General features: G+C 38.2%; 1 pseudogene; it reads left to right on the top strand.

The window, feature by feature from the left end:
- Positions 1–215: 215 nt before the first annotated feature.
- Positions 216–1,137, top strand: LOC102389618 (annotated as a pseudogene).
- Positions 1,138–8,638: the final 7,501 nt, after the last annotated feature.

Here is an 8,638-nt window from a genome sequence, read left to right on the forward strand (position 1 = left end):
GTCCCTCATGTCTCTAACTCTAAGCATTTTCTCTCCTCAGGGGAGTATGTAAGTTATCTTTAACAGATCAGAAATATTTTTCCTATGTCAAGAAAAGAACTCAAAAATTCAGAACTCCATATAACCTGGGCATTTATTTTTTATTACATGGAGAGGCTTAGTAAAATCAAGGTTGAGGTGCTGAAAAGTAACTTTATTTTTTTCCAGGTAACATAATGAACCATAATACAAAATAAATGGAGAATAGGAGCAACGTGACAGAGTTTGTTCTCTTGGGGCTCACACAGAATCCAAAGTTGCAGAAGATCATATTTGTTTTGTTTTTGGTCTTCTACATCATCTCTGTGGTAGGAAATTTGTTCATCATGGTTACCATTATAGTCAGTCCATTACTGGGATCTCCCATGTACTTTTTTCTGGCTTATCTCTTCCTTATTGATGCTTGCTACTCCTCTGTGAATACCCTAAACTGATCGTCGATTCCCTCCGTGAAAGGAATACCATCCTCTTCAATGGATGCATGATGCAAATCTTTGGGGAACATTTCTTCGGAAGTGCTGAGGCCATCCTGCTCACTGTGATGGCCTATGACCGCTATGTGGCCATCATGAACTGGAGGGTGTGTTGGCTGCCAATTGGAGTAGCACAGGCGGGAGGCTTTCTTCATGGAATCATACAGATCTTTTTCATCTTCAGATTACCCTTCTGTGGCCCTAATGTCATAGACCACTTTTTGTGTGATCTGAACCCTTTGCTAAATCTTGCCTGCACTGATACTCACACTCTAGGACTATTTGTTGCTGCCAACAGTGGTTTCATTTGTCTTATAAACTTCATCCTCTTGATGGGCTCCTATGTGGTCATTCTGCACTCCCTAAGGAACCACAGTTTGGAGGCAAGGTGCAAGGCCCTCTCCACTGTGTCTCCCACATCACAGTTGTCACCATGCTCCTTGTGCCCTGCATTTTTGTATATCTGAGACCACCAGTTTCTTTACCAATTGATAAAGCAGTGGCTGTATTCTACACTATGATAACTCCCATGTTAAATCCATTCATCTATACCTTGAGAAATGCCCAGATGAAAAATGCCATTAGGAATTTGTGTAATAGAAAATGTATTTCAGGTGATAGATAAGAGGTACACAGAGACCAGCATTGATTCTCCTGGTGCAAAATTCAGAAGGACATTGTTGAGACTTTCAGCAAAGAAGACCTTTGAGATAAAGGGGGGAAAATAGCCACTATAAATCATAGATTCCACAATGGGGAGAAGAAATGATGCATGAAATGTGAGACAAAGTGGCAGGAGACTACTTTTTAATGTTTGGAACATTCTGAGAAAACTAAGACTTAGTTTTTCTAGCTTTATCTATCTATATGCCTTAATAAATTCATTCTAATAAAACAAAAAATAAATACACTGATATAGAACTGATATCAAACTGATATTGCTGTAACCATCCAAATAAGTAGGCATTGCTATTATCCTCATTTTATAGGTGATGAAATAAATAGAATGGGAAAATTCCAAAATGGAAATATTGAAGAACCATATTTTTAGCTGCTGTCTCAGACCATGTTCTTAACTGCAGAAATATGCTGTCAGACAATAATACAAAGGTAACATAATTATGTTGTTCAGTTGCTAAATCATTTCTGACTCTTTGAGACCCCATAGACTGCAGCACCCCAGACTCCTCTGTCCTCCACTCTCTCTTAGAGTTTGCTCAGACTCATGTCTGTTGAGTTGGTGATGCTATCCTATGATCTCATCGGCCTCCCCTTCTCCTTTTGCCTTCAATCTTTTGCAGCATGAGGATCTTATCCAATAAGTCAGCTCTTTCTATCAAGTGGCCAAAATATTGGAACTTCAGCTTCAGCATTAGTCCTTCCAATGAAGAGTCAGGGCTGATTTCCTTGAGGAAAGACTGGTTGGATCTCCTTGCAGTCCTAGGGACTCTCAAGAGTCTTCCACAGCACCACAGTTTGAAAGTATCAAGTCTTCTGTGCTCAGACTTCTTTATAGTCAAAATATCACATGCACATATGACTATTGGAAAAACATGATGATACCACTTACCATTTATTGAGACAGGGACTGTGCTGAAATTGTATATACGGTGTGTGCTAAGTCGCTTTAGTCATGTCCGACTCTTTTTGACCCTGTGGACTGTAGCCCATCGGGATCCTCTGTCTATATATATATATATATATATATATATATATATATATATGTAGTATGTGATATGTAACACCATGGTATATAACTCCCCTCTAGGTCATCACAGAGCACCAAGCTGAGCTCCCTGTGCTGTACAGCAGCTTTCCTCTAACTATTTTACACATGATATTTTCAATGCTATTCTCTCAGTTCATCCAGACCCTCTTTCCTCCACTGTGCCCACAAATCAGTTCTCAACATCTGCACCTCTAGTCCTACCTTACACATAGGTTCATCTTTGCCTTTTTTCTAGATTCCATGCATATGCATTAATATATGATAAGCAATGAAACATTTAAACTCTAAGGGGAATTCAAGGAATGTTGTACAATATTCCAAATTTTCTTAATGCATTAAAAATCACTTTGTATTGCTCATGTTACAATCTTATCCTGAAAACCCATCAAAAAGAGTGAAGATCCATGGAAAAGAATGATCTAATATCAGACAGGAATTTCAATTTATTAAACAAATTGTCATACTCTGTAAAGTATTTACCTACTTGCTAATAATATCTTCAAGTCACAATGTCTGATTTATGATAAATGTTAGATGAATAAATGTAAGTATAAGGGAAGATGAATAAATTCAATAAAATATTGGGCAAAATGTAGTATTGCAGACTAGGAATTTTTTTCTACCTTTACCTGTTTCAGACTCTGGCAAGTTATCTAGGTATATGTCTTTTGAAAACTAAGATGTGGTTTTATTCCTGCATAAACTAGGAATAAGGAATAAATTGAAAATAAACTCATTATCTTTTGAACAAAATACTCTACCAGTCCTAAGCATGATATCATCATTCTGTTTTTCCCTATATTTCTCTGTCAATATTTTTTCAATATTTATTATTTTATATTGATTATTTCATATTTATTGGTTTTTATATTTTGATTTAAAAATCAAAACATATTTCCTGCATTTCCTTTTTGGTAAAATTTCATTATAAAAATATATTTTTTGTTTTTTAATTTTTATTTATTTTTTAAATTTTTTATATTACTTTATTTTATTATTATTATTATTATTATTTTTACTTTACAATATTGCTTTGGTTTTGCCATACATCAACATGTATCCACCACGGGTGTACACGTGTTTTGTTTTGAATTTGTAGCCCCATTTACACAAAAAGCAACCCTAGCATAAGTATATTCCATTCATTTCACCCACCCTACATTCATTAAACAACACATATTTTTCAGCCCAAGGAATGTATCAAATAGTGACAGTTGCTGGGGCTTCAGCATGAATAAAGAAAAACCTGAATGATGTCTCCACAGACCTTAGATTCATAGATTCTCAGAAGAGAGCAAAAAATTACAACACAGTACTATAAACAGTAAGATAATGGAAACAAGGGTACTTACTCTGAAAGCACTTTTGAGGAACACAGAACAAAGACCTGGGGGTTCAGAAAACACTCCAAGGTGAAAAGACATCAGAAATGGGACTCAAAGAATCAGAGGCATGAATAGACATCAGATGGAGCAAGAATGTTTTAGGAGAGGAAATATGTAACAAAGTCCAGAAGGTGAAGTGTGTACACAGACTCCTCATAAATGTCACATAGCTGTGGTTACTAAACTCCTGGTTCAACAACTATTTATTGAATATGCACTACACTCCAGGAAGCATGCTAGACACTTAGTTTCTAAAGGGTAAATAGCAAGATAGGGAGCTGATGCATCCAACTTTGTGAAGAGTTGGACTTGACTGAGCAACTGAACTGAATTGAAGCTGGAGTGATAGGGACAGAAAAAACCGGGACGGGGCTCATAATTGTGTTAAGGCTTAAAACTAAGTACTGTGTGCTGTGCTGAGTCACTCAGTCATGTCTGACTCTTTGTGACCCATGGAATCTAGCCCTCCAAGCTCCTCTGTCCATGGATATTCTCCAGGCAAGAATACTGGAGTGGGTTGCCATGATATTAAAAGATTTTTATTTTTCATATTGAAGTATAGATAATTTCTGACATTGTGGGTTCCAGGTGTACAGTGGAGTGATTTCAGTTATATAAATATTTTTTCAGATTCTTTTTGGAAGGTATTTTAAGCTAGCACATGATGCAGTTAGATTTAAAATTTTAGAATAATAACTTTGGTTATAGTGAAAACATTTTAGTTACTCAGTCATGTCCAACTCTTTGTGATCCCATGGAGTGTAGTCCATCAGTCTCCTCTGTTATTTGGATTCTCCTGGCAAGAATACTGGAGTGGGTTTTCATTCCCTTCTCCAGGTCATCTTCCTAAACCAGGGATCAAATCCGGGTCTCCTGCACTGCAGACAGATTCTTTGCCATCTGAGCCACCAGGGAAGGTGTTTGGTTATAGTAAAGAAATTAAATTGAAGAGCACAAGTAGCAGAATGGTAGGGAAGCTACTGTAATGATTTGGACGTGAAATGATGGAGGTGTGACTTCCAGTGGTGCCAGTGATGGTGAAGAATGTTGTAGACCCTCTGCATCTGGTCAGACCTCATTCACTGCACAGGTACACCTAGAACACAGCTGCTGTTTGCCTGGGCTGCTAAAAGCTCACGGCCCCATTTTTTCTGGACAGCTGCAAGAGAGATAATTGGAACTGCCTCACTGGAGATTATACTCACCATCCAAGGGGCCAGGAGTTAATAATGAATGACAGAAGCAGCAATGAAAAGGCTGATCCCCTTGATGTATTGTGGAACCAGTACTGCAGGACAACATATATTCCAGGGCTCCAGGGCTCTAGGCTAAAGCTAAGCTTTCATGAAAATTTCATCTCAGTGTCTTCATCTTGGGGAACCCAAACTAAAACTGAGAGATAGAGAAGAGTCAAAGCAATACTTAGGAATTATAAACAGCAAAGAAAAAAAAAAAAAAACATAGGATGAAGGTATGAGAAGAGTCATGAATAAATTTCAGATTCCAGCTTAGATCACCAAAGGTTTGAGGAAACTTAAAAGAAGAAACAAGGATAAGGTGAGTGTTCTTTGCCAGTGAAGTGATGTCTCCAACCCCAGAAGACAAGGCTATACCTCCTGTCTATAGAATTAACCCTCCCTTGGCTGGAGAAACTGCAATGGCCTCCCCTGCATCAGCTGCCATGAAAGACCATGCTGATTCTCCTGAGGACCCACCTCAGCTCCCCTCATTGTTTCTGATTCTGTAACTTGTCTCAGGCCCCAGCAGGCATCTGAAAGCAAGGTACAGACAGTGACATTGGAGGAGGTGCACTACACTCCAAAAGAGCTACTTGAGTTTTCTAATTTGCACAGACAGAAATACAAGGAATATATGTGGGAATAGAAATAACCAGTATGGGACAATTATAGAAAGAAATAAACTTTGATCAGACCTAACTGCTGATTGAGGTGTGCTTACCAAGCAGAGATTTTACTCTTCATGTTGCAGCTGGAGGGAAGTAAAGAAAAGCTCTAAACCTTTGTGATATAAATCTAGTGAATGTATATGGAACTTGAGAGAGGTAGAAAAATCATCAAATTTGATCAGGCATAATTTATTGATATGGGCTCATTAAACAGATATCTCCATTTAATGTTGCAACTGGATGAGGTAAGAAAGCCTCGAATAGTTTGTGGTGGCTAATACATGAACAAAATAATGGTCCATTGTGAGTTCTGTAGAAATGCCCCCTCCACTTTGGTTTAATGTAGCAGAAGTGATTAAAAGGTAGGTAGACAAAAAAGATCTTCATGACCCAGATAATCATGATGAGATGATCACTCACCTAGAGCCAGACATCCTGGAATGCAAAGCCAAGTGGGCCTTAGGAAGCATCACTACAAAGCTAGTGGAGGTGATAGAATTTCAGTTGAGCTATTTCAAATCCTAAAAGATGATGCCATGAAAGTGCTGCACTTAATATGCCAGCAAATTTGGAAAACTCAGCAGTGGCCACAGGACTGGAAAAGGTCAGTTTTCATTCCAATCCCAAAGAAAGGCAATGCCAAAGAATGCTCAAACTACTTCAAAATTGCAATTATCACACACACTAGTAAGGCAATGCTCACAATTCTCCAAGCCAGGTTTCAACAATATGAGAATTGTGAACTTCCAGATGTTAAAACTGGATTTATAAAAGGCAGAGGAACCAGAGATCAAATTGCCAACATCCGTTGGGTTATAGAAAAAGCAAAGAGTTCCAGAAAACCATCTATTTCTGCTTTATGAACTATGCCAAACCTTTGACTGTGTGGATCACCACAACTGTGGAAAATTCTAAAGGAGATGGGAATACCAGACCACCTGACATGCCTCTTGAGAAATCTGTATGCAGATCAGGAAGCAATAGTTAGAACAGGACGTGGAACAACAGACTGGTTCCAAATAGGAAAAGGAGTACGTCAAGGCTGTATATTGCCACCCTGTTTATTTTACTTATATGCAGAATACATCATGAGAAACACTTGCTTGATGAAGCACAAGCTGGAATCAAGATTGTCAGGAGAAATATCAATTACCTCAGATATGCAAATGAGACCACCCTTATGGCAGAAAGTAAAGAAGAACTAAAGAGCCTCTTAATGAAAGTGAAAAAAGAAGGTGGAAAAAGTTGGCTTAAAGGTCAATATTCAGAAAACTAAGATCATAGCATCTGGTTCCATCAGTTCATGGCAAATAGATGGGGAAACAGTGGAAACAGTGTCTCACTTTATTTTTTTTTGGACTCCAAATTCACTGTATATTGTGACTGCGGCCATGAAATAAAAAAGACACATACTCCTTGGAAGGAAAGTTATTACCAACCTAAACAGCATATTAAAAAGCATAGACATTAGTTTGCCAACAAAGGTCCGTCTAGTCCAGGCTATGGTTTTTCCAGTAATCATATATGGATGTGAGAGTTGGACTATAAAAAAGGCTGAGCGCTGAAGAATTGATGCTTTTGAACTGTGGTTTTGGAGAAGACTACTGAGAGTCCCTTGAACTGCAAGAAGATCCAACCAGTCCATCCTAAAGGAAATCAGTCCTGAATATTCATGAGAGGGACTGATGTTGAAGCTGAAACTCCAATATTTTGTTTTTGGCCACCTGACGCTAAGACCTGACTTATTTGAATAGACGCCAATGCTGGGAAAGATTGAAGGTGAGAAGAGAAGTGGAGAGCAGAGAATGAGATGGTTAGATGGCATCACTGACTCAATGGACATGAGTTTGGGTAAACTCAAAGAGTTGGTGATGGACAGGGAAGCCTGGTGTGTTGCGGTCCATGGGGTCACAAAGAGTTGGACACGACTGAGCAACTGAACTGAACTGAACTTTCCTGAAATTGAAATATTAGAATGGATTTGTTATTAAAAATCTACTAAGCCTCCCTGAAAGGGTCCCAAATGTTCACCATTCATCACAACCATGAGAAATAAATTTGAAGAGGATGCTTCAGTATCCTTGAAAAGCTGAGAAACCTATTTTGTAAAGCCCAGGTCTCTAATGAAAACTGGTTGCTGGTTTGTGAAATGTAAATGTGTTAAGAGTGATTTGATCCTAGGGAGCGGCCAGTAGTCAAGTGATGGCACTTAAACTGAAAGGCAAGGTGGGCTTAGTTACCAAAATGGATAGTAGAATCAAAATGAAAATCTAAATAATCAGCACAAGACGTGTTGTCTAGCTGATCATGATGTTCCTAGGATAAAAAGAGAGGGATTTTACTCGACTCTCCACTGACCTGTGTCAGCAGAAAAGTTTTAAATAAAGTAAAAAAAAAAATTCTAACTCAAATAATGAATATAAAAATTCATGTCATCAAAATGAGTTTCCAGACTTGAGCCAGCTTACAGATTCTGAATCCTAATAAAAAAGGGATATCCAGTCCCCTTGAAGCAGGACTCTAGTACCTTGCTAAAATGTATAATTTATCTTTACCTCATATTTCCCTAAAGGGACCTTTGACCTTTCATCAGGTTAACTATGCACTGTGGAAAAGTAAATTATCAGAAGTTTCACGACACTGACTTTAACATGAAACTTATTCCAGGAGGTCAAAACATTACTGTAGTCCCTCAATTAGAGTTGAAATAATGGAAGTCTGGTGATCAATGGAAGTTTAGCTCAGGTCTATTTACAGTGGGTCCTGTAATCATGGAACCCATGCTGTGGTTATTTTCCAATTTCAGAATGGATAATTGGAACAGACATACTTAGCGACTGACAGAATTATTACATTGGTTCACTGTCCTGAGGAATAAGGGATATTATGTGAGAAAAACCTCAGTGGAAGGCATTATTACTGCCTGTCCTTAGAAAAATAGTAAACTAAAAGTTGTACCATATGCCTGGAGGGACTGTAGAAATTAGTGCCACCATCAAACCTTGAAAGATGTGGGATGGGAGTTACCACCACATATGTGTTCAGCTCTCCTATTTTTGCCTGTTGCAGGATAGGCATGGATCTTGGAGAGTGACAGTGTATAATT

The sequence above is a fragment of the Bubalus bubalis genome, chromosome 4 (assembly GCF_019923935.1).
Source record: "Bubalus bubalis isolate 160015118507 breed Murrah chromosome 4, NDDB_SH_1, whole genome shotgun sequence".
NCBI lineage: Eukaryota > Metazoa > Chordata > Mammalia > Artiodactyla > Bovidae > Bubalus > Bubalus bubalis.